An 18,155-nucleotide genomic window follows, 5' to 3' on the forward strand; every position below is an offset into this window, starting at 1 on the left:
ACCCTGACGCGTCTGTGACATAGGCAGAAAATGAGTCCAATCGACGGCCGCATCCATATTGGATTTGCTGTCTCAACCTAACTTTGGATCAACCTAGTAACAGCAGTAAGGCGGGACTGTGGGCGGGACCAAAGTTCGCCGACCGACCGACGCGACCGACGAGCTTGACGCTAGCAGCCTAGCAGGCTACTTCACAGCATAGCTAACAACTGCTCTATCTGCTACTGCTGTCCTGCTCCCACTCGTCCATAACTATAAACAGTAAGTTAACCTTAAACTTTTCTATAACACAGTTAAAACGAATTATCTTCAACCCAAATATATAATTGAAGTCTTAAAACTACCCAAAAAATTATTACCGGTGGTTATTAGTCACAGCAGTGACTTTGTCCGGGTTAGTAGAACAAAACATTAGCAAAGTTGTAACATAAAATGTAAGAAACAGTTTGAGGCTAATCTTTACATTAAAATTCTCACATCGTGTTACAAATCATTACTTGGGTGTAATAACATGTTTAAAGTTTAGAAGTCTGTTTGAAAACCATAAAAGAAAGATATTTGGCGCTTCTTTTCTTTTCTTTTCGTTGTTGTTGATGAACCTACTGTTAGACATAAACTGTAAATAAACATGTGAGACATCCAGAAGAAATCAATATTACAAGCATACAGTTCATGTTACTGTTCTGACAAAAAGAGGAATGTCTGTGTCTTATATTTACTGATGTCAACAGCGATGAGGTGAACATGACAATTGAAAAATAAATATTTTATATTAATCATAAGATATTTATTTTCTATAGAATCCTCTGAAGTCATGGAGTCTGTGGACAGTGATGGAGTGTCAGCTTCACCCGCCAAAACCTGTAAGTATTAGAATAAATTGTATTTTAAGACTGGCATCTATTATTATGAACTGCAGCTACCTTGTTCAATATTATTCCTGCAGATGAGGCTAATAACAAAAAAACAGCCTGAGCTGTCACATGTAGTTAACTGTACATTTTGTCTTGTCTGAGGCATTAATTGAACATTTTTGTATTTCTCCCTTAGACACCGTGTGGATTATTGGTGACTGGTCCATTGAGGTGCCCAGAGAGCTGCAGAGACAGAGGGAAGGAACCTGGGCCTGAAGAACGTCCACATGAGTTGGTTCGGCTGGGGTGGACTTCGCTGGAAAGGCCTCCTTCCCTTCTTTGAAAACTCACTCCGAGGGAGGTCTCCCCCGGATGGCCTCATCATTCATTGTGGGGGCAACAGCATGGGACATGTCAGTGGTGTCGTGCTGGTCAATATGATGAAGGAGGACCTTCAGCAACTCCACGCACGACACCCTGGCATGAAGATCATGCTGTCTGCCCTCACCCAGAGGTGCCAGTGGAGGCATGGCATCCATCCGGGGAAGATCGACAAATCTCGTAGGTTTGTCAACAGTGTTATGGCTACATTTGTTGGATCCATAAGCGGTGCAATGATTGAGCACCCTCAAATTAGACATGACAGTCCTGGGCTATTTTTGAAAGATGGAGTTCATTTCACATCTAGGGGAAATGATATATTTTTAAGTAATTTTGCTCATTGCCTTAAAGACCACTTCCAAATACAGTGAAACTCCACTGGAATTTGAAAGTGGCCTTTAGGACCTTTTTTTAGATGCCAAATTCATAGCCCACTGCCATGGCTAATGTTGAGTTTCTTTATACTTTTGTTAAACATCCGCTTCTGTAGCCATGACACTGTGTCCCTCCCCCCCCCCCAACCAACCAACCAACTCTTTGCAGCTCCCTGGGCTCATGATGGACATAGCTGTCACCATACATATGTTATGTAAATATGAACGTTTGAAGCCTGAGTGAGTTCCTGTTCCTGCAGTCCCCCGTCTGTTCCTGCAGTCCCTCGCTGTTCCTGCAGTCCCCCGTCTGTTCTGCAGTCCCCCGTCTGTTCCTGCAGTCCCCCGTCTGTTCTGCAGTCCCCCGTCTGTTCCTGCAGTCCCCCGTCTGTTCTGCAGTCCCCCGTCTGTTCTGCAGTCCCCCGTCTGTTCCTGCAGTCCCCCGTCTGTTCTGCAGTCCCCCGTCTGTTCTGCAGTCCCCCGTCTGTTCCTGCAGTCCCCCGTCTGTTCTGCAGTCCCCCGTCTGTTCTGCAGTCCCCCGTCTGTTCCTGCAGTCCCCGGTCTGTTCTGCAGTCCCCCGTCTGTTCCTGCAGTCCCCCGTCTGTTCTGCAGTCCCCCGTCTGTTCTGCAGTCCCCCGTCTGTTCTGCAGTCCCCCGTCTGTTCCTGCAGTCCCCCGTCTGTTCTGCAGTCCCCCGTCTGTTCCTGCAGTCCCGTCTGTTCTGCAGTCCCCCGTCTGTTCCTGCAGTCCCCCGTCTGTTCTGCAGTCCCCCGTCTGTTCTGCAGTCCCCCGTCTGTTCCTACAGTCCCCCGTCTGTTCTGCAGTCCCCCGTCTGTTCCTGCAGTCCCCTGTCTGTTCCTGCAGTCCCCCGTCTGTTCTGCAGTCCCGTCTGTTCCCGCAGTCCCATCAATGGACAATAACTATCACCCCTATTTGTTTTTGCACCAGGCTTGTTATTTATTTTGGTGGTTATTTATTTTTTATTAAAAAAAGTATTCTATGTATATTTAAGAGGTTAAGAAATGGAAACTAGTAGGAGACTCCTGATACGATTAGTACAAATTCTGGACCCAAAAGCACGACTCAAACAGGCAGGATAAAGTTACAAAAAGTTTATTCCAAATGTGACTCAAAAAGTGCAAGGGGAGGGGTAGTGCGAGGTTCCAAGTGGCAGTGTCCGTGATCCCAGTGTGGTGTCCCAAAAGCACAGGTGAGGTGAAGCAAAACACGAACAGCTATCTGACGCAAGGCAGAGAAGAAAAACCAGGTGAGCTACACAAGCTATAACACGAGAACTAGTCATCCAGAGAAGCCAAGAGAGTACAAACCACACGAGCTGGTGAAACAATCTGGCACCGAGGTGAAGCAGAAGGAAGTCTTTGTAGTAGAGATCCTGATGACCAACTAGCTGCACCTGGCGCCGCCTGAGAACATGAACCCACCACACTCACACAGACAGGGGAGAGACACATGAGGATTAAACAGACAGGGAATGACAAACATATAGGTAGGAACTATCACTGGGGTGTCAGGTGTTGCTAGACGGGGAGCAATTACACTTTTTTGACCGCTGTACGCCACGCTATGAGGTAACAGGAGTGATTGTAAATGAACATGTCTGGATTACTGTTTGAACAGCTCACGTGACAGTGATCAAGACAACGATGGAATAAGAAATAAATATTCCTAAAGGAAGAAGATATATATATAACATGGAATTCACAACAACAAAGCTAACATTAAAAACACAATAATTTTTAAAATCATAGTTTTTTTGTTGAAACTAGTAATACCTTCAACCTTTGAACCATGCCTTGCTTGTCACACTTGCGAGGTTGTTGAAACACAACTCCCTGGTGTCCTACATCCTACATGAGAGAGAAAATGAGAGGTTAAAACTCTGGTTTTAAACATTTAGTACGGCCTGTCTTGGTTGAAAGCCCACTCACCACGACAAGGTGCAGGCCAAGAGTAGGAACATATAACACGGGACAAACACACAAGACACTATATAGCACAGGACGTGAAAATGAAAAGCAAGAATACAACAACAATGCAAAAGTTACGTACTATTACTGAACCTGAGGGTGAGCAATGGGGACAAAATTAACCACAAAATAAATCAGGAAGTATGTTTATCTACCTTATAACAACTATGTAACAATAACAATTTCCAAAAACCCTCAGCAAAATTAACAATCAATTCAAAATACATAACTTAAATATTAATATATAACATTTTCATCAAACCTGGAGATCCAAAAATGTGTTGGTGAACTCTAAAAAACAAATCAGAACATTTAACATACAGTACATTTGAACATCTTGAAGTTTTTTTTGTTTATAGGTAAATTCTATAATATGTATTTTTTGTAGACATTTTAATTTTAAGTAAACTTTTAATTGGACAAACAATTCCATAAACTATGTACATAATAACTACAACGAATCTGACACTGAAAATGATTAACAGATCAACATCATCTTAGGCCCCGTTCATGCAGACTCTAAAAGACATTGACCAGTCATTCATGTGTTCAGTTTTTATCTGACATTGGCTTTAAGTAGTGGTGAGGTGAGGTTTCTCTTTAAAGGCTCTATGTACAGTTTTGAGAATTCTATTTTCATTATGTCTTGAAGTAGCATCCCAGTAGATTTTTAATGGAAAAGTTGGGCCCCGTTCATGCAGGCTCCAACTGATAATCATCGATGTAATCGGTGGGTTTTTTTGAGAAAAAAGAAAGAAAGTCTTTTCACTAAGAACTAAGGCCCCGTACATGCAGGCTCTAAGTTCAATTATTGTTTTAATTCCAGCTCTGTACATTCAAGATTTCTGCTCACTTGTGACAACATGTGCACTTTCTAAACGGCAGACATTGAAAGTTACTTGTGCCCCGTTCATGCAGGCTCCAAGTAACAGTTTCAATGTTGTTCTATAGCATTATTATACTTACCATTTCCCATGTTGCAAGAAAAACATCAAAAAGGAGTTGGCCACATTCTGATATGCAGGAAATATAATTTGTTGTACAATTAGAGAACCATATACACAAATATACATATATATATATACATAAAGAGATGCAGGTAGAAGAACATACTGTACAGATATAGAAACATACATACAAATATATACACATACAAATATGCATATATAAACAAAGAGAAGCAGGTAGAAGAACATACTGTACAGTAATAGAAACATACATATAAATATATACACATATGTACAATATCAAAATATATAATAACTTACGTACTTTAACCACACACAGAAGTGACCAAACACCTTTTATTTAATCTCCATAAAAATTGATTAATTTAGTAAGCTTTCTGCGAACCACTTTACCTTCCTTTATTTTTTCTGCCTCTCTTCTTGCTATGTGGTTCAGTCGAACTTTGCAGTACCATGCAGTAGCCATCCTTACCAAAACATGGACATGGTTGGCTTCAACACACATGTCAAACATGTGGCTGTGCAGCTGGGGAAAGAGATTCTTCTCTGAACAATCTGCAAGAACCTGGGTGACAATTGCTGCAGTTGTTCCTCTTCCCAGTGGAGGCTTGCCCTCATTGATTTTTAGAAGCCTCTGAAAGCGTCTTTCAGTAGCTTGGCAAACTGCAGTGATGTCCGGTGATGGTTTCTGGAGGCCACCTCTGTTCTTCAAAGTAATGAAATGGTGAACCGAGTCATCTGAGGTCAGTGCTTGTGAACAAGCCATGCATGTTATCTTCTGTTTCATCTTCTTGACAATGAAGCCTGTGATGTAAGAAATTGCTGCGTCTTTGTACTCAGATAGACTGTCAACATCTGGAAGGTCAGACAGACTGTCATCCTCAGGCACAAGCACTTCAACTGGCTTCACATCCAACCTGCGCGCAACATTCACAGTCGCGGGTGTTGAATCAAGGATGGTTGTGTTGTCACGAAGGAGACAGTTACCTGTGCCTCTTTTTACCTGATGCCTTACAAGGAGGCGCTTGTAAGCTCCTCTAAACTGCCTCACATTGGGGTTGTTGTTAAATCCGCCACGTGCTCTGATTGCAGAGAAGAACAGCTCCAAGTGGTCCTGGCTGAGTTTGTATGTCAGAAGGTATCGGCATGGGGCTGCTGGCTGCTCTATCAGATCTTCATAGATGCCCATCACACTTCTTGCACAAGCAATGAAACCATAAATGGCAGTTCTCTTCTGTGTAGAGTGCACATGTACAAGTGTGTTGTCTCTTCCTGTCATTCTGAGCCCACAAAGGAGTGACTCTGCTTCATCTAAAATGGCCTTGGCATGGTGTTTGTTTGCTGGCTTCAGGGGGGCTTTAAATCCCTTTCCAAGTGGGTTCCTGCTGTTAAGGACATCAAAAGCAGCATCAATGGTGCGCAAGAATTGAACAGTGGCTGAACATCCAAAGAACTGGGGATATTTAAGCCCCCTCTCACAATACTCAATGGCATCAGCCAGACTGCTGCTGAAGAGTTGGGCTGCAAGATGTACCTTCATTTTTTGATTGCACCACTGAATATGTGCCATCTTCAGTTTGTTGCCAAGGCGCAAACCCTCCTTCTCCTGAAGCTTGTTGAGCTCCTTGATGTACTGCCATCTTATCTGCTGGCCATCTTCTCTCACCAGAACCTCGACTGTTGAAAAGACATTCCGAAGAAGCTTGAGCATGTGACATGGATCCAAGAGAACATGGACTTTTTGTGTGTGATCTTCAGGATGGAAAAAGAAGGGTTTCATGTCCACGAGGTCCAACTTGGCACCAAGCTCTTTGACCATTGCAAAGTTTTGAGATGGTCCATCACATGTCAATGAGACAACCCTAACACCGATTTCATGAAGCCTAACTAGGCTCTCTCAGACAATGTTTGCTCTCTCTTGTCCGGTCATGCTGTTGATGAGGAAGTAAGCAATGGGGATCTTCCAAGACGCATTAACTGCAACAACCATGAGGACCAATGCTTGTGTTGCAATTACGTTTTCAATTTCACCAGCTCCGATGTCAACATAGCCGTGAATTTGGTCCCCCCCAAACTCAGTCTGCTTATGAATGTACATTTCATCCATCATCAATGAGCAAACTGTGTCCTTACCTAATCCTTTCTGATCAGCAACATGACTTTTTAAAGCTGTGACAGAAGCAACAGTAAATCCAGGATCTGCAGAGATGCTACTATACCACTTTCTTATGGTTTGTGGATGAGGCAAAGCCAAAAGAAATTTCTCTCTGACATAGTCATAGGCTTTCGGAGAGTAGAAATGCAGTGTTGTGGCGAATTGTTTCAGATTCTCTGAAAACACAGACTTCTTCTTTTTTAGTCTTTGAAAGATCTCTCTTGGAACATCTTCGAGATCAGAAAGAAGAGAGGCACATTCCGATGAAATTAGAAGTTTCTTCTGAAGCACTTTGACTAAACCTTTCATTGAAGAAACTTTTGCCTTCAATCTTCTTGTGTGCTGGACTTTCAACCTCAGCTTTTTTCGAGCTGCACAGAGCTTTACCTCTGTAGCAGAAGCCATCCTCTTCAGTGTTCTTGGAGAATGAGAAACACCGTAAGAGTGATCACCCTGAGATACGGCCATTAGATCAAAACTTAGCTGTTTTGGCCTAATGTAACAGTGATCTAATGCTGTCCAATTTTTACTCTGATGTATGGGTTGATTGCTGCTACCTAGACCAACATCTTCCCCAGCATTCGCTGTCAGCGTAATGTCATGATGAATGACATCTTGAGCAACAAAGGCTTCTTGGAGTGTGTCTTCCATCATGACATTGCTGTGATCAGCAATGAGATTTACGGCACTGCTACCATCACCTACATCTGAAACCTCCTCACCACTACTCAAAACAACCATGCCATTGTCACTTACCTCATTTGCACTTACCACCAAGCATTTTCCTCCTGGCACTTTTTACTCTGGGAAGTGGAAAATGGTAGGCACAGCGGTGTTCTTTAGACATTTCCTCCCCTATTAAAAAGTAAAAAGAAAAGGGAAAAAATTAGTTAGACAGAAAATAGCAGTTATCCATTACATCCATTTTGTGTTAATTTACTGTATTCATCTGTGTTGCACTTACACTGTGCAATTAAGCAGTTTATTGTGGATAGTACTTCATCAGTTTAAATCAATACATTTCTTTGTTAATAATAATATTTAAAATATCTCCATACCCTGGAATCAGTGCCGATGTGACAGCTTTCAAAGTGTTCACTGCACAGACGAGAGGCCTTGTTGGGAGTCCAGTTCTGTCTTCTCAGGTTGAGCATCCACTGCTCCAGCCTATCTGAATCACCTAGAGGAAAACTATTTACAGGCAAAATGTGTTAACACATATGTCAGTCTATCTTATTCACATACATCAACATGGCTGTATTCTTAAAACTATTTATTGTACATATTGCTTTACTGTATATGTTATTTTCATTCTGTATGTTATTTATATATATATATATATATATATATATATATATATATATATATATATATATATATATATATATATATATTACTACTGCTATATTCTTTGTAAGAGCATCCATATCGATTAAGAACGCTTCATTTGTAGGAGCACCGAGAGTGCTGTTCCGTCGCGGCAAGAGGAGACAAAAAAGTCACGGAATACATCAAAAATATTCAGAGCCTCTGGTCCCTGGCGCACTTATTGGAGCCGTTTGGACAACATGGGTGTAACTCCCAATATTCTGTGCTAAACGGATTAACATTAGAACTGATTATTGATTGAAGTTGATGTTTCATATCTCTCTACCTCTGTGCGTAATGGCACACTTGGCACAGCTTCAATATATAGCTGATCTCTACCCGTCGAGTTGTACTTGTTATCGCATGTTTATGTTATTAAAATCATGACAGAAAATATAATTTTCAGTTTGTGGGCCATCGAAATGAACGTCAACCAAAAAAATAATCTCAAAAATAACAATGACATATTACATTATTATTGGAAAGTACTAACGCAGAATTAATATCCAAAGTTTATTTATAAATTTCGACATTTATGTTGAGTATAGCATTCATCATAACGTCAGATAATCATATTTACAGTCTGTGGTTAACCACCGAGGTGAACCTTTAGCTTCACACAAACTCATTCTTTTCAACATCTTAACAACTCAAATTTCTAACTCTTTGGAATTACTTTTTTCCCCAATTAAATAATGCTGGCTAGAGATGTTAACTTTAGCATCTTTGGCATGAATGGGAGATCGGCTAAACCATTGAGCGTAAATAATGGGCTACACTGAGGCCAATTGTACAGTTAGCCGGCTGGTTTACAAGCTAATGCTAAACAAGCTAGTCCCGCAAAAATAGACAGACACCTGACAGAGTATTCAATAAATATATAACACTACTATATCACTCACCGAAAAAACTGCAGAATCGACTTCTTGGATGGTCTGTTACTACAATTAACCGCACAGCAAGACATATTCGTTGTTAGATATTTGCTAAACAAACACTCCAAACGAAGAAAAAAAGATGAAGAAAGCTAACGGTTCAAGGTCGGGAGCTAGTGTTGAGTACATAGCTCCTGCTCCTGACGCGACCATGGACGCGTCAGACAGATGCGGCGCGCAGAGCTGTCAATCAAACTGTCACAATCCTAATATGGGCATAGTCGTTTTCCTTAACAAAAAACAATCCGATGAGTTATAAAAAAATTCACCCCCCCCACAGTGTGAGGAGAAGGGGCCGTCAACTTCTCAGATATATCTCGTTTTTTGAACCAGGCTGTAAACATGTTGATTCCTGTGGTAAAAACGGGCTTTTTTGGCTGTGGGCTTATGGCACTTCCGGCGCTTCTGCAGCCAGCCTCAAGAGGAACCTCGAGGAACTGCAGTTTTTTGTACTTCCGCATAGGCTTCATTTTTCGAGACCGGAGGTTGCCCCTTGGGAAAAAGCTGTTCCTCAGTCTGCTGGTTCTGGTCCGGAGGCTTCTGAAGCGCCTACCGGAGGGCAGGAGGGTAAACAGTCTGTGGGCAGGGTGGGAGGAGTCTAAGGATGCCGTGAGCTCGCCGCAGACAGCGTTTTCTTTGGACATCCTCAATGGTGGACATTCATAAGAAGTGGACACCTTGTGATGCGCTGGGCGGTTTTTACCACCCGCTGGATTTAACCAGCTTATATACAGACGTGTGGCATGTATTATGGTTTGAAATAATGTTGTTGAAGTGAAATGTGTATGTGTGTACAGTGGGTTTGTTTTCATTAGTATAATAACCAAGTGAAGTATTTGGTAAATATAGTTAAAAAAAGTCATGGTAACAGTTATTTTTGATAAAAAATACAAACTGAGATAAAAATAAAAACTAAATGTATTGATTTGTTTTGTTAAACAAAAGCTTGTTTTTTAGTTCAATCTATTTAATATTTCAATTGTTTCTACTAAATATTTTCTGTTGCATTGAACTCTAAGAAATGATTCATGGGGTTAGTAGAATACACTTCAAATAAATATGTTTTTCATCATCAAACAATAAGTTTGTTACTTGTACTAGATTTAGTAAGTTCACCACATTCTTAAAGGAGTATGTCAAACTCAGAGTGAAAGAACATTGTCTTCACTTATTGTTATATTGATTTCAAACAAAATGTTTCTGCATCCAATTAACATTTGTAGATATTAAGTTAGTATAACTGAATGACCTTCTCTTGTTCAATGTGTGCATCATTTCAAATTCAATTCAATTCAATTTTATTTGTATAGCGTCAACTCATAACAAGTGTTATCTCAAGACACTTTACAAAAAGCAGGTAAAAGACCTTACTCATTGTTATGTTACAAAAAGCAGGTAAAAGACCTTACTCATTGTTATGTTACAAAAAGCAGGTAAAACACCTTACTCATTGTTATGTTACAAAGACCCGGCCTATCCATCATGAGCACTTTAGCAAAGCAGCAAAAGTTACAGTGGTAAGAAAAAACTGCCTTAGTAAAAGGCAGAAATCTTCGGCCTTCAGAGGCCTAGACTGCGCCGGGGTTGGAAAGGGATAGGGGGAGAGATGGGATAAGATGCAGGAAGAGGGATAGGGAGCAAGGGGGTGGGGGAAGGCAGACCGTCCATGAACAATCTGGCGGGGAGGGGGGGTTGTTCTGGCAGGCCGTCCATCAACAATCTTGAGGAGCCTAAGAGAGCTCAAGAGCTCTCAGGAAAGTAGGTGGTTAGTGACTGAGATTTACAGATAGATACATGCAGTAATATGATGTACTGTATATGCACAGAGAGAGAGAGAGAGAGAGAGAGAGAGAGAGAGAGAGAGAGAGAGAGAGAGGAGCTCAAGGTGCCAGTTCCCCCGGTAGTCTAAGCCTATAGCAGCATAACTAAGAGCTGGTCTACACCAGCACTAACTATAAGATTTATCAAAAAGGAAAGTTTTAAGTCTATTCTTAAAAATACAGACTGTGTCTGCCTCACGGACCCCGGCTGGAAGGCGGTTCCAGAGGAGAGGAGCCCGATAACTGAAGGCTTTACCTCCCATAGTACACTTAGAGACTGTAGGTACCACTAGTAGGCCTGCACTCCGGGACCGCAACGCTCTCGAGGGACAGTACGGCACTAGTAGCTCCTTAAGATAAGATGGTGCCTGGCCATTTAGAGCTTTGTAGGTGAGAAGAAGGATCTTGAATTCTATTCTGGACTGTATAGGGAGCCAGTGCAGAGAAGCCAGGACAGGAGTAATGTGGTCCCTTTTCCTGGTTCTGGTCAGTACACGAGCTGCAGCGTTCTGGACTAGTTGAAGAGTCTTTAGAGACTTACCAGAGCACCCTGACAAAAGAGAATTACAATAATCCAATCTGGAGGTAACAAATGCATGAACTAGTTTTTCTGCATCATTTTGCGACAGGATATTCCTGATCTTAGATATATTACGAAGGTGAAAATAGGCTGTTCTTGAATCTTGACTGATGTGAGAGCTAAAAGACATATCTTGATCAAAAAGAACTCCTAGATTCCTAACAGTGGTGCTAGATGCCAGGCTGATGTCACTAAGGACAGTCAAATCACTAGAAAAAGTCTCTCTGAGGTTCTTAGTGCCTAGCACAATAACTTCAGTCTTGTCTGAGTTAAGTAGCAAAAAATGTCTGGTCATCCAGGTCCTAACGTCCTTAAGGCACGTTTCTAGCTGACATAACTGACTGGTGCCATCGGGCTTCATTTATACATAAAGCTGAGTATCATCTGCATAACAATGAAACTGTATGGAGTGTTTCCTCATAATATTTCCCAGAGGAAGCATATATAATGTAAAGAGAATTGGTCCAAGCACTGAACCTTGTGGGACTCCATGGCTAACTTTAGTGTGTATAGAGGACTCATCATTAACATGTACAAACTGAGATCGGTCTGATAAGTAGGATTCAAACCAACTTAAAGCAGTCCCTGTAATTCCAAGTAAATGTTCTAGTCTGTATAATAGGATCTGATGGTCAATGGTGTCAAAAGCAGCACTAAGATCTAACAAGACGAGCACAGAGAGAAGTCCCCTGTCTGAAGCTAGAAGTAGATCGTTTGTAACTCTAACTAGTGCAGTCTCAGTGCTATGGTGGACTCTAAATCCTGACTGAAACTCCTCAAATAAACTGTTGTCATGGAGAAAGTCACACAGCTGATTAGCTACCACTTTCTCCAGGATCTTTGAGATAAAAGGAAGGTTGGATATAGGCCTGTAGTTAGCTAGAGTTCCTGAATGTAGAGTAGGCTTTTTAAGTAGAGGTTTGATTACTGCTACTTTAAATGCCTGTGGTACATAGCCTGCCAGTAAAGACATATTGATCATATCTAATATAGAGTTGCTAACTAAGGGAAAGACTTCCTTAAACAACTTGGTTGGGATTGGGTCCAAAAGACAGGTTGATGGTTTTGACGTAGAAATAATTGAATATAGCTCTGAAAGGTCGATTGGAGAAAAACAGTCTAGACTAATATCTGGTCCTGGAACTGTCTCTGCCATATCAAACGTATCTGCACCAGGTAAGGGCAGGAGGTTACTAATTTTGTCTCTGATGTCTAGAATTTTGTTGTTGAAAAAACTCAGGAAATCATTACTGCTGAGGGCTAAAGGAATACAAGGCTCAATGGAGCCATGACTCTCTGTCAGCCTGGCTACAGTCCTGAAAAGGTATCTAGGATTGCTTTTGTTTTCCTCGATTAGAGAGGAGTAGTAGGCAGCTCGAGCGTGACGTAGAGCCTTCATATATTTTCTCTGACTATCCTGCCAGAATAAACGGGATTCTACCGTTTTGGTCGAGCGCCATATTCTTTCAAAATTTCACGATGTTTGTTTTAGAGTACGGGTTTCTGAGTTGAACCATGGAGCTATTCTCCGCCGCTTGATAACCTTCTGTTTTAGGGGAGCAATCGAATCCAGAGTAACTCTCAGTGAATCCACTGCACTATCAACAAACTGATCTAGCTGAGAGGGACTAAAGCTATCATAAGAGTTTCCAACTGGGTTGAAACACGGTACTGAATCAAAAGCAGCTGAAATAGCTTCCTTAAATCTAGCTACAGCACTATCAGATAAACTTCTAGAGAGCACATTTTTATTAAGCAGAGATAATTCTCTTGATTTCATCTCCGGCCTCTTTCTTTCAAAATTATTTTTATTGAGTTTTCTTGGATGCATGTTCAGTAAAGCTGTGCATCTTCACTGGTCTTACGATTCGATTCGATATCACGATGCATCACGATTCATCCTCAATTTTCTATATTACTGCACATGGCTACTTTTTCATAAACAGAGACAAACAGTCCAGAGAAAGATGTTTTTAAGTCTCTGTGTGTTTAGTTTATTATAAGAGAGAAAGATGTTTTTAAGTCTCTGTGTGTTTAGTTTATTATAAGAGAGAAAGATGTTTTTAAGTCTCTGTGTGTTTAGTTTATCATAAGAGAGAAAGATGTTTTTAAGTCTCTGTGTGTTTAGTTTATTATAAGAGAGAAAGATGTTTTTAAGTCTCTGTGTGTTTAGTTTATTATAAGAGAGAAAGATGTTTTTAAGTCTCTGTGTGTTTAGTTTATAATAAGAGAGAGAAAGATGTTTTTAAGTCTGTGTGTTTAGTTTATAATAAGAGAGAAAGATGTTTTTAAGTCTCTGTGTGTTTAGTTTATTATAAGAGAGAAAGATGTTTTTAAGTCTCTGTGTGTTTAGTTTATTGTAAGAGAGAAAGATGTTTTTAAGTCTCTGTGTGTTTAGTTTATTATAAGAGAGAAAGATGTTTTTAAGTCTCTGTGTGTTTAGTTTATTATAAGAGAGAAAGATGTTTTTAAGTCTCTGTGTGTTTAGTTTATTATAAGAGAGAAAGATGTTTTTAAGTCTCTGTGTGTTTAGTTTATTATAAGAGAGAAAGATGTTTTTAAGTCTCTGTGTGTTTAGTTTATCATAAGAGAGAAAGATGTTTTTAAGTCTCTGTGTGTTTAGTTTATCATAAGAGAGAAAGATGTTTTTAAGTCTCTGTGTGTTTAGTTTATTATAAGAGAGAAAGATGTTTTTAAGTCTCTGTGTGTTTAGTTTATTATAAGAGAGAAAGATGTTTTTAAGTCTCTGTGTGTTTAGTTTATTATAAGAGAGAAAGATGTTTTTAAGTCTCTGTGTGTTTAGTTTATAATAAGAGAGAAAGATGTTTTTAAGTCTCTGTGTGTTTAGTTTATAATAAGAGAGAAAGATGTTTTTAAGTCTCTGTGTGTTTAGTTTATTATAAGAGAGAAAGATGTTTTTAAGTCTCTGTGTGTTCTCTTCTCAGGACGTTGTAGCCTTTAGCTGTGAGCTTTGTTCAGGGTTTTTTCAGACGAGTTGTGTTAAGTTGCTACTGCTGTAAACACCCCATTTCCTGATATGAATGTTTCACATTAAAAGCACTTCAACTACAGATAGGAAGGGGACTTTTATTGTGAAGAACTTGTCGAACTTGTGTATCATCAAAGGAACGCAGCTTTAGCGGAGGTGCACTTAGCGGTGATACTGTCGGGAGTCTACTGTGTTTACAGCCGCTCATTTTATCCCGAGTCACCGCCACAGCCCCCTTCTTTTAGTTATCCTGGACTTAAGACAGCGAGGCATCACTTTAAACACACCTTTACCTGTGATAAAGATGCTAACCCGAGCTGCGGTCGGCTAAAGAGACACCAAGTCAAGCCGTTTCAGCCTGCAGCGGAGCACTGTGGTCTGAGCCTGCAGGACCAGCTGACTCTGCTCATAAAGTCAGCAAGACCAGGACCGGGACTCAATTGATGTTGTTTTCTGTCACAAATCCCTCTGTTAGCCTACGTTACTTTCATTACACACCACCGTGTGTGTTTAGGTAAAACAAACTCACTCAACGCTGCTCAAAACAAACACATGTAGAGGTTAACAGATGCTTTTTTCTAACCCTCGTCAGCATCGATTACTTCCTGTCCCTGCATCGATGCATCAATCGTCTAGTCTGCATCGCGATGCATCCATTAAATGATTCATTTCAACAGCCCTAATGTTCACATTGCAATTAAAAGGCACAACCCTGGATCTACCATCCGGGCACGTGCCCAGGGGCCCCTGAGCACGCAAGGGCCCTCCGCGACGGGAGTGGGGAAAAAAATATGCATCAGATGGCTAAAAAATTGATGACTGCAGACTTGTGTAAATCAGTGTGATGAAAGATACAACAGAAAACTCAAAGTACTTGGTCTTTTTCCATTCTCTGATTTTTTTGAAATTTTCAAAATCCAAAACAAAAAAACAGAATTTACATTTTTAGACACTTCAAATCCATTATTACCCCTTTACCTTTTCTGAAGTTTATTTCCTTTTTAATATAGATGGACTGCAAACTGCAATGCACTTTACAGATTGGAATATCTTTCTCTCCTGGATTTCTCCTGAATGGAGGCTGTCAGCGTTGTGTGCCCGCGTGCTTGTGCTCGTGCCTAAACTGTACCGTGCAGAAGCACACCAACTATATGGCTTAAGCATGCTATGAAAACAAGCAGCCGATAGACTCCTCTCTGCTCTGACTGCAGCTGGGACTGCTGCGCGAGACTACTGTGAGACTGACCGCCTGTGAGTGCTTTGGGACGGGGGAGGGGCTCACGGCAGCACCCGCTGCTCGTTGAGGACAGTAACTGCAGAGCGATACGTGCTTTCACCTCAGAGTCTCCAAAACACCAGAAAAAGTCGCGAGATTTGTCGCTTGTAGATTTTGACATAAAAAGTTGACAGATTTAGCGAGAAAGTCGCCATCTTTGCAACACTAGGAAGATGAAGAGCTGAGAGGAGGAAGAGCTGAGAGGAGGAAGAGCTGAGAAGAGGAAGAGCTGAGAGGAGGAAGAGCTGAGAGGAGGAAGAGCTGAGAGGAGGAAGATGAAGAGCTTAGAGGAGGAACAGCTGAGAGGAGGAAGAGCTGAGAGGAGGAAGAGCTGAGAAGAGGAAGAGCTGAGAGGAGGAAGAGCTGAGAGGAGGAAGAGCTGAGCAGAGGACGATAAAGAGCTGAGAGGAGGAAGAGCTGAGAGGAGGAAGAGCTGAGAAGAGGAAGAGCTGAGAGGAGGAAGAGCTGAGAGGAGGAAGATGAAGAGCTGAGAGGAGGAACAGCTGAGAGGAGGAAGAGCTGAGAGGAGGAAGAGCTGAGGAAGATCAAGAGCTTAGAGGAGGAAGAGATGAGGAAGATGAAGAGCTGAGAGAAGGAAGAGCTGAGATGAGGAAGAGCTGAGAGGAGGAAGAGCTGAGAGGAGGAAGATGAAGAGCTGAGAGGAGGAAGAGCTGAGAGGAGGAAGAGCTGAGGAAGATGAAGAGCTGAGAGGAGGAAGATGAAGAGCTGAGAGGAGGAAGATGAAGAGCTGAGAGGAGGAAGAGCTGAGGAAGATGAAGAGCTGAGAGTAGGAAGAGCTGAGGAAGATGAAGAGCTGAGAGGAGGAAGAGCTGAGGAAGATGAAGAGCTGAGAGGAGGAAGAGCTGAGAGGAGGAAGATGAAGAGCTGAGAGGAGGAAGAGCTGAGAGGAGGAAGAGCTGAGGAAGATGAAGAGCTGAGAGGAGGAAGAGCTGAGAGGAGGAAGATGAAGAGCTGAGGAAGATGAAGAGCTGAGAGGAGGAAGAGCTGAGGAAGATGAAGAGCTAAGAGGAGGAAGATGAAGAGCTGAGAGGAGGAAGAGCTGAGATGAGGAAGAGGTGAGGAAGATGAAGAGCTGAAAGGAGGAAGAGCTGAGAAGAGGACGATGAAGAGCTGAGAGGAGGAAGAGCTGAGAGGAGGAAGAGGTGAGGAAGATGAAGAGCTGAAAGGAGGAAGATGAGGAGCTGAGAGGAGGAAGATGAAGAGCTAAGAGGAGGAAGATGAAGAGCTGAGAGGAGGAAGAGCTGAGGAAGATGAAGAGCTGAGAGGAGGAAGAGCTGAGGAAGATGAAGAGCTGAGAGGAGGAAGATGAGGAGCTGAGAGGAGGAAGATGAAGAGCTAAGAGGAGGAAGATGAAGAGCTGAGAGGAGGAAGAGCTGAGAGGAGGAAGATGAAGAGCTGAGGAAGATGAAGAGCTGAGAGGAGGAAGAGCTGAGAGGAGGAAGATGAAGAGCTGAGAGGAGGAAGATGAAGAGCTGAGGAAGATGAAGAGCTGAGAGGAGGAAGATGAAGAGCTGAGAGGAGGAAGATGAAGAGCTGAGAGGAGGAAGAGCTGAGGAAGATGAAGAGCTGAGAGGAGGAAGAGCTGAGAGGAGGAAGATGAAGAGCTGAGAGGAGGACAATGAAGAGCTGAGAGGAGGAAGAGCTGAGGAAGATGAAGAGCTGAGAGGAGGACAATGAAGAGCTGAGAGGAGGAAGAGCTGAGAGGAGGAAGATGAAGAGCTGAGAGGAGGAAGAGCTGAGAGGAGGAAGATGAAGAGCTGAGAGGAGGAAGATGAAGAGCTGAGAGGAGGAAGAGCTGAGAGGAGGACGATGAAGAGCTTAGAGGAGGAAGATGAAGAGCTGAGGAAAATGAAGAGCTGAGAGGAGGAAGAGCTGAGGAAGATGAAGAGCTAAGAGGAGGAAGATGAAGAGCTGAGAGGAGGAAGATGAAGAGCTGAGAGGAGGAAGAGCTGAGAGGAGGAAGATGAAGAGCTGAGAGGAGGCAGAGCTGAGGAAGATGAAGAGCTAAGAGGAGGAAGATGAAGAACTGAGAGGAGGAAGATGAAGAGCTGAGAGGAAGAAGATGAAGAGCTAAGAGGAGGAAGATGAAGAGCTGAGAGGAGGAAGATGAAGAGCTAAGAGGAGGAAGAGCTGAGAGGAGGAAGATGAAGAGCTGAGAGTAGGAAGATGAAGAACTGAGAGGAGGAAGATGAAGAGCTGAGAGGAGGAAGAACTGAGAGGAGGAAGATGAAGAGGTGAGAGGAGGAAGAGCTGAGAGGAGGAAGAGCTGAGAGGAGGAAGATGAAGAGCTGAGAGGAGGAAGATGAAGAGCTGAGAGGAGGAAGAAAAAGTACACAAACATATAAACAACCATGAAAGAAAAAAACAAGAATCTTCAGCGTCACTGAAGTTTTAACTTAAAGGAACATTTTTGGTGCTTTTCACACTCGTACAAAAACTCCTGAAAACTC

At 42.1% G+C, this 18,155-nt stretch overlaps 1 long non-coding RNA gene across 1 annotated transcript; it reads left to right on the top strand.

Annotated features, from left to right (window-relative positions):
- LOC109977280 (uncharacterized) lies at positions 1–1,909 on the top strand. Its single transcript, XR_010666799.1, has 3 exons — positions 1–261; positions 801–863; positions 1,051–1,909. It is a non-coding gene; the product is annotated as an uncharacterized lncRNA (long non-coding RNA).
- Positions 1,910–18,155: the final 16,246 nt, after the last annotated feature.

This window comes from Labrus bergylta, chromosome 8, assembly GCF_963930695.1.
Source record: "Labrus bergylta chromosome 8, fLabBer1.1, whole genome shotgun sequence".
Lineage (NCBI taxonomy): Eukaryota > Metazoa > Chordata > Actinopteri > Labriformes > Labridae > Labrus > Labrus bergylta.